General features: G+C 35.8%; 1 pseudogene; it reads right to left on the bottom strand.

The window, feature by feature from the left end:
• Positions 1-1,279: 1,279 nt before the first annotated feature.
• On the bottom strand, positions 1,280-1,772 carry LOC102861844 (annotated as a pseudogene).
• Between the last annotated feature and the right edge of the window lie 6,649 nt (positions 1,773-8,421).

The raw sequence follows: 8,421 nt of genomic DNA on the forward strand, positions 1-8,421 counted from the left end.
TTTTACCCCGGTTACTATATCAATCCATGTCATCAATAGGCTCCCTCTCCTTCTCTGTCTTTCCACCTTCCCAAGCCTAATGTTCCTCTCCAAGTACCAGTCCCTTCTTGCAACATGCCCGAAAGTTTTTTTACTTTATGGGGGTGAAGTTGGTTAATACGTTTTTTAATAGTTTTAGACTCTATTTATGTCCCTTTCCTCATTACTGACAGTAGAATTTTGTTTTCTCCCCTTAATAGTTTTCATGGATATTTATCAATTTTGTTACTAGTCAAAGATTCACATTTTAGAGCCATTTATTTTTGTGTTATCTGTTGTCCATTTCATTGATATCTGCTCTCAGCTTTAGTATTTTTTTACAAAGTGTTATTTTATTTTTTCCTTTTTATTATTAATTTTAATGAAGATTTACAGAGACTTTGAATTTCTATTCATTCATTGTTGCACTTTTCTCCCTGCCCACCCCTCCCCCCGCCCCAGTACACTCTTCTCTTTGAAAAGTAAAGGAAAAATTCTTTCATTGTTTTACAATCCCTCCCCCAGGTCCACTCCACTATGCAGCCTTCATTCTGGACTCCTGTCATGACAATAATACCTAATCACATATCCCTTTTAAGCAGTTTTCCCCCTCATCTGTTTCACTGCAGTATACATTATTTACCCCATCTTTCTCAGTCTCCCCCCCAACCCTGATGTCAGTTCTGTTTTACAACAGTGGCACTATTCAGTATTTGTCCTTTTGTGACTGAGACACTTCACTCAGCATAATGTCTTCCAGAGTCACCATTTTGAATAATATTTCATGAATTCCTTGTTTTTCAATGCAGCTTAATATTCCATTATGTGAATATACCACAGTTTCTCTATCCATTTGTTTGTTTCTGGGCATTTAAGTTGTTTCCAACTCCTTGCTATTGTGAACAAAGCTGCGATAAACATGGGTGTGCATATATCTGCTTGGATGGCAGTTATGGTCTCTTTGGGGTGTATTCCCAGTAGTGGAATTGCTGGGTCAAATGGTATCTCTATTTGCAACCTTTTTTTTCAGAGTCGGACTCTTTATTGGGGAGGGGGTGCTACACCACAATTCCCATCTGTTCTTGACATAAGACCAAGTGATTCAACAAGACAGCTAGAAAAAACACCACCACCAAGACCCAAGATGGTGGAGAAGGAATTTCTGATTTTCTAAGCTTGAGAGATGCAATGGAGAAGATGAAGTTGGTTCCAGCTCCTACATGGAAGTCTTCTTCTGAAGGTGGCTTCCTTCCCCTTTCCACTAACAATACACCCAGGTGTGGTCCTGGTCATAGTTGTAAGAGGTTGCACACCAAGGAAGGTTGTTCTTTGAGCCTTTGGTAGTGCAGTTGTAATAATTATTGTTTTTATAAGCGAACGGGAAGTGACAGGGGTGGCCAAAAGCCACTGAAGAAATTCTGGTATCTGCACATATGCTCCATTCTCCATCCTCGTCCATGTTCTCTGTGGTCGGGCACCAGAAGTAGCTGCCATTGTCAAATGCATTGAGTGATGCTCTTGTTTCTGTGGATGGAGGGGAAAATGCAGGGCTTGCTGAAAGAATTCCCCCCGTATTCATTTTCTTCACTGTATTTCCACTGTAGCTTCTCATCGTAACTGGATGTCACCGAACACCACTTCTTTTGCAGCCAGCTGCCTTCCGAGGTGCAGCTATTAAAGGATTTTCCATGATTGAGAAAAGGGAAGATGCATCATGGGTAATCTGTCGGGAAAGAGACACCCTGGGTAATCATCAGGGAAAACTACACTGTGGGAATCTGTAGGGGAAAGTGTGTTACAAATAATCCATAGGGAAACGTGCATCAAGAGTAATCTGAAAGCAAATACTGCATCATATGTAATCTATTTGCAACTTTTTTGAGAAAGTGCCACACTGCCTTGCACAGTGGTTGCACCATTTTACACTTCCACCAACAGTGAATAAGGATTCCACTTTCTCCATAACCTCGCCAGCATTTGTTGCTTGCTGTTCTGTTGGATTTTGCTATTCTTACTGGCTGAGATGCTATCTCATAGCTGTTTTTAATTTGCATCTCTCTTAGAGCTAGGGATTTTGAACATTTCTTCATGTGCTTATTGGCCATCTGGATGTCTTCTTTGGTGAAGTGTCTGTTCATATCCTGTGCCAATTTTTCAAGTGGATTGTTTACCTTTATCTTGTGGTGAACTTTGGTATTTTTTTATGTTCTGCTTTCCTTGGGCTTAATTTGCTCTTTTCCTGGTTTATATAATTATAAATTGTGAAATTTTTTTACTCAATACATATTTTCTTTGCTGCTATAGACCTTTTTTGTACCATAAATTTCTCTTTAAGAACTGCTGGATTAAAACAAGCTTGGAAGCAGGAGTGGCATCCACTTCTGAAATAGCTTGAAACCCTATGAACTTGGAGAAACGATGAAAGTTATACAAGTGTTCAGGTCTTTCATTCATAGGGTCTTAAAAGTTACCAAAGACTTGATGGCACTTAACAACAATAACATTGTAAATGGTATTACTTTCTTGGTTTCTTTCTCTGAGTTCTCTTTGTTACTGTAGAGGAATCCCACTGAAATTTGGATATTGATCTTATGTCCTGCCACTCTACTAGCTCTAACAGTTTTGTGTTGAGTCCTTTGGGTTTTCTGTGTACACTATCACATCACCTGCACGTAGCAACAGTTTAACCATCTCTTTGCCAATCTGGATGCCTTTTATTTCTGTCTATTGTCATATTGCCTTAAAAAATACTACAAATACTGTATTGAATAGAAGTGGTGATAGTGGGCCTCCTTGTATTGTCCCTGTTTGCGAGGAAAATGCTTTTAGACTTTTTCCATTGAGAATGATGTTGGTTCTTGGTTTTGCATATATACTTTTTACTTTGTTGAGGAAATTTCTTTCTATTCCAATTTTGCTGAATGTCTTTATTAAGAAGGGATGCTGAATTTTGTTAAATGGGTTTTCTGCATCAATTGCTGAGATTATATGGTTCTTGTTATTTACTTGTTAATATGATGAATTACATTGATTGTTTTTCTTTTTTTTAAATTTTATTTTATTTCATTATTTTTTGTGTGTACCATCAAATCAGATCTGATTGTTCCTCCTTCTCCAGCAGAGCATCTGGTGGATTTGAACCATGTACCTCTGAGATTGCAGTGCAGCTTCTTGCCTCTAGGCCACCAGAGCTTGCCTTGATCATTTTTCTTATGTTGAACCATCCTTGCATAACCTGTTTTGAATCCCACTTGGTCATGGTGAATTTTTTTTTTTAATGTGCTTTTTATTGGCTAGGATTTTGTTCTGGATTTTTCCATCTATATTCATGAGATATACTGGTCTGTAGTTTTTGTTTTTTGTTTTTTTTTGTGGTTTTTTTTGGTAATATCTTTGCCTGGTTTGGGTATTAGCGTTATGCTTGCTTCATAGAATGACTTTGGGAGTGTTCCTTCTTTTTCAATTTTTTTGAAATACTTTAAGTAGAATTGGTGATAGATCCTCTCTGAATGTGTGTGCCTATTGCTAAGAGCTGCCCTCTGAGGACTGCCTTAGCTATATAATAGAGGTTTCAGTATGTTAAATTTTCATTTTCATTTGTTTCAAGAAACTTTTTCATTTTAATCTTTATTACTTTTATAACCCAATCAGGTTGTAGCAGAGAATTATTTAGCTTCCTTATGGGTGATTTTGTAAGTATTACCCTCCTGTGGATAGTTTCTAATATTATGGCATTGTGAACTGAGAAGATACTTTGTATTATTTATTTATTGATGCTTATTTTGTGTCCTAATAGTCTTAATATGTGATCAGTTCTGGAGACTGTATCATGTGCATTTGAGAAGAAAGTTAATTTAGTTTTAGTTGGGTGTAGTACCCTTAATACATCCACAAGTTGATTTGGCTGATTGAGTAGTTAAGATATTCTGCCTCTTTGTTGAGTTTCTTTTGGGTTGACCTATCCTTTGGTGATAGTGGTGTGTTGAAATTTCCTACCACCATTTTGGTGCTTTCTATATCTTTTTTCAATTCTGTTAACTGTTGTTTTATGTATTTTACAGGCCTGGAATTTGGTGCATAAATACTGACCAATATTGTTCTGTCTTCTTGATCTATTGGGCCTTTACTCAATATGTAATGCCCTTCCTTATCTTTGGTAGTGGTTTTTCATTCTATAATTTGTTTTATCAGAGATTAGTTTTTCTACTCCTGCTTTTTTGAGGTTGCCGTTTGCTTAGTATATTTTTTCCCCCAGCCTTTGATTTTGAGTCTGTCTTTCCCTTGTTTTTAAAATGTGTCTCTTGTAGACAACATATTGATGGACTTTGGTTTTTTTTAATCCATTCTGCAACTCTTTTTCTCTTAGTTGGTGCATTACTCCATTCACATTAAGTGCAATTACTGTGAGGCCAGAGTTTACTGTTGCTATTTTACTATTGTCTATGCACCTTCCTGTGGCAACTCTGTGTGAAGGACTTCACTTAAAATTTCTTGTCGTTTTGGTCTTGTTTTTACAAATTCCTCAAGTTCCTTCTTTTCTACAAAGAATCTACTTTCTCCTTCATATTTGATCGAGACCTTTGCTGAGCCAGGGATCTTTGGCTACAATTGTTTTCTTAAAACTTTCTGTATATACCATCGCATTGTCTTCTAGCTTACATAATTTCTGCTGATAAATCAAAACAATATAATTGTTTCCTCTTTTTAGGTGACTTTTTTGTTTTTCTTGAACTAATTTTAGAATCCTATCCTTTTAATTTGGAGAATTTGACTAAGATATGTCTTGATGTTTTTCTTTTTTGCATCTAGTGTATTTAATGTCTGCGGTGCTTCTTGAATGTGGATGTCCCCATTCTTCAAAACATCTGGGAAAATTCCTTCTAGTACTTTTTCCATAAATTTCTCAGTGATTTCCCTGTCAAACTCCTATTCTAAAATTCCAATCAAATGTGTATTATTCCTTTTATGTCATCTCACATAATTCTAATGTTTTCTTCATTTTCTTTACATCTCATCTTTGATTTTTCTTCCAAATGTTTCCACTGAGACTCTTGTTTTCTAGCTCAATATCTCTCTGTTTCATCTCTTCAGTTCTACTTTCTGTTCTATTATTGTGTTGCACACTTTGGCCATTTTGGTCTTAATATTCTGGATTGCATTTTCATCCTTTTCTGTTATTTTTAGTACTTTGTTGGCTGTACTATGTCTTGTGATGAGTTTTTAAGTTTTGGACATCTTTGTCTAGACTATCAATTCTTTCTTCCAACTTTTGCATTTTCTTCCATAGCTGTTCAAGTGGTTCTTCAACAATATATTTCTTCTGGATTGTTGTCCCTGGGGTATTTGTTTTTTTAATTGTTTATTCTATCATTTGCATCTTCTTCTGTAGCTGTTCAGATAACTCCACATCAACGTATTCCTTCTGGTTCTTTTTATCTAGGGTGTTCATTGGGTCTGCTTTTTTTAGGAAAAGGATTATTTTCTTTTTTCATAATCACTGAGACAGACTGCTGCTTTCTTGACAATATGTGAGTCTTTTCTTAGTAGATGTTAGGTTGTTGTAACTATATAGTGACCCAGAATAGGGCAGTGGTTTGTGAAGGATGTGTATATTTGTGTTCCCTTCTTGCCTTAGGCATGCAATGCCGAGGGCATGATTGTAGTGTTCCCCACAAAGTACCTGAATGACAAACCAATAATCCTGTTGTTCACTTCCAGAACTGGCATCTCTGCCTCATTTGAGCTGCTCAAGCTGTACATTTCCCTTCCACTTGAGTGGTCCTGAGCGATGTCGCTAAACAGTATTTCCCCCAAAGTACTGTGAGTACGGCACCAGGTAGCTATTTTAAGTTGGCCAGGTAGCTGTCTCCTGAATTTCGTGTGTGTGTGTGTGTGTGTGTGTGTGTGTATTTCTTTTTGTTTTATTCATTGTTACCTGTTTTCTTCCTGCCCCACCTCCTAGGGTTGTTGTCATACATATAATGCCTAATCATATGTTCCTTTCAGACAATTGTTCTCTTCATCTGATCTACTACAGTGTTCATTATCTATCCACTCTTTTCTTATTATCCTCCCGCCCTCCCACACCATCCTCTTTTATAAAAGTGGTGATATGCAGTATTTGTTTTTTTTTTTGTGACTGATAAATTTCTTTCAGAATAATCCTCCATGTTGTGTAATGCTTCAGGAGTTCATTGCTTTGCAGTGCTGTGTAATACTCCATTGTGTGAAAGTACCAGTTTTTCTATCCATTTGTTTGTTGATAGGCACTTGAGTTGCATCTGTATCTTTGCTATTGTGAATAATGCAGCAGTAAATATGAGTGTTCATACTTCTGTTTGAGTCATTGCTCTGTTTTTTTTAGAATATATTTCCAATAATGGAATTGCTGGGTCAAATGGTATTTCCGTTTCCAGCTTTTTGAGAAAGCACTATACCACTTTCCATAATGGCTGTACCATTTTATGTTCCCACCAGCAGTGAATAAGAGTTCCAATCTTTCCACAACCTCACTAGTATTTGTTGGTTGCTGCCCTGTTGAACTTTGCTGTTGTTGCTGGGTACATTTGATTGCTTGACTACTGCTTCCAAGAGTGTTGATTTTGGATCCAAGTAAGATGAAATGTGTACCCACTTCAGTGTTTTTCATTTTATAATGAGAAAATATTCTGTTCAGTTGTATTTTTCAGTTTATGTTAAAGTGTAAGCCATACTGAAGTCTCTGAACTTCATTATTAATAAGTGCTTCAAGTCTTTATTTCCTGTAAGGAGAGTTGTATCATCTGCACATTATAGATTGTCAGTGAATCTTCCTCCAATCATAATGCTATACTCTTCTTCATATGATCTAGCTTCCTGGATTATTTCACACCATGAAAATTAAATAGTATTGTTAAAAGATGCAACTCTTACGCTGATGTTTTACTGATGTTAAAATATTCAGTATCCCTTCGTGCTATTCAAATAACTATTTCTTAGTCTATGTGCAAGATCTTCATTAGCATAATTAAGCATTCTAGAATTCCTTTTCTTAAATGTTCATAATTTGTTATGATTCATACAGTCAGATGCCTTTGTATATTAATAAAACATGTGTAAATATATTTCTGATATTCTCTACTTTTAACCAACATCCATCTGATGTCAGCAATGGTAGTCTTCATTTCATATCCTCTTCTGAATCTAGCTTGAATTTCTGGTAGTTCCCTATTGATAAACTCCTCCAGCCATTTTTAAATTATCCTCAGCAAGATTTTATTTTTGTGTTATTGATATTATTTTGTAATTTCTGCATTCTATTGTTCATCTTCCTTTGGAATGGCCACAAATATGAATCTATGCTAGTCTTTTGGCCTTTTAGTCTTCTAAATTTCTTGGTATAAGTGAGGACCACATTGTGCTTTGTTGAAACATCCTAAGTGGTAATCTGTCATTTCCTGAAATCTTGTATTTTCTCAAAGCTCCCGACTTCTTCTTTCAGTATTACTCATTCTTGATCATACTCTACATTCTGAAATTGTTGTGCATCAACCAATTTTTTTTGATGTAGTGACTCTCTATGTTCCTCCTATCTTCTTTTGATGGGCCATAGAATATTTTGCCTATAAAATTCCTCACTGTTGTAACTTGAGGTTTGAATTTTTTTTTCCTCTCTAAACTCTTTCAGTTTGGGAAATGCTGAATGTGTTCTTACATTTTGGTTTCTAAATTCAGGTCTTTGTACATTTCATTAAAGTGTTTTGATCTGTCTTCTCGAGCCACCCTTTGAAATTGTATGTTCGACTATCTTCATCTTTTGTTTCATTTGCTTTAACTTCTCTATATTCAAGAGCAAGCTTTAGAGTATCTTGGACATTGGTTTTGCTATTTTTCTTTGTGCCTTTTTATTGACTTTTTGCTTTCTTAATTTATGGTGTCCTCAAAATCATCTCACAACTTGTCTGGTTATTACAAAGGCAAATCTGTTCTCAAAATGGTCTCTCAATTTAGGTGTGATATATTGAAGGTCATACTCTGGCTCTTTTTTAAAAAAAATTTGTTGTGATTTTAACGAAAGTTTACAGAAAAGTTGGAATTTCATTACTTTATTGTTGCACATTTTCCTCCTTACTCCAGTCCATTTTGCAATGCACTTCTTATTCTGGACTATTGTCATACAAATCATGCTTAATTGTATATTCCTTTTAAATAGTTCTTTCCTTCATCTGTTTCAATGCAATGTTCATTATTTACCTCCTATTTCCTAGTTTCCCCCAACCCTCCATGTCAGTTCTGTTTTATAACAGTGGTATAGTCAATATTTTTCCTTCTGTGACTGAGATATTTTATTCAACATAAAGTCCCCCAGCGTTACCCACATTGTGTAATATTTTATTAGTTCCTTGTTTTTTAGTGCTGTGGAGT

Source organism: Elephantulus edwardii, unplaced genomic scaffold (assembly GCF_000299155.1).
Source record: "Elephantulus edwardii isolate Elephantulus edwardi_28Jun2011 unplaced genomic scaffold, EleEdw1.0 scaffold00277, whole genome shotgun sequence".
NCBI classification, from domain to species: domain Eukaryota; kingdom Metazoa; phylum Chordata; class Mammalia; order Macroscelidea; family Macroscelididae; genus Elephantulus; species Elephantulus edwardii.